Below are 210 nucleotides of genomic sequence, written 5' to 3' on the forward strand. Positions count from 1 at the left end.
GAGTGTTTTTAGCCTTCATATTGATAGAAAAGCATCACTTGAGAGAAAACTTTAATATACATATAGGACCTCCGAATTCGTAGGGCATTGGTGGATGTTATGCATTAAAAATCCAACAAGAGAATGAGCTCAATGCTACAAAGATAAAGATGAATTGCACATCAGGATATTTAGAATTAAAAATAATAGATTTGATAGCACCTATTATAA

This window comes from Arachis duranensis, chromosome 3, assembly GCF_000817695.3.
Source record: "Arachis duranensis cultivar V14167 chromosome 3, aradu.V14167.gnm2.J7QH, whole genome shotgun sequence".
In the NCBI taxonomy this organism is placed as follows: domain Eukaryota; kingdom Viridiplantae; phylum Streptophyta; class Magnoliopsida; order Fabales; family Fabaceae; genus Arachis; species Arachis duranensis.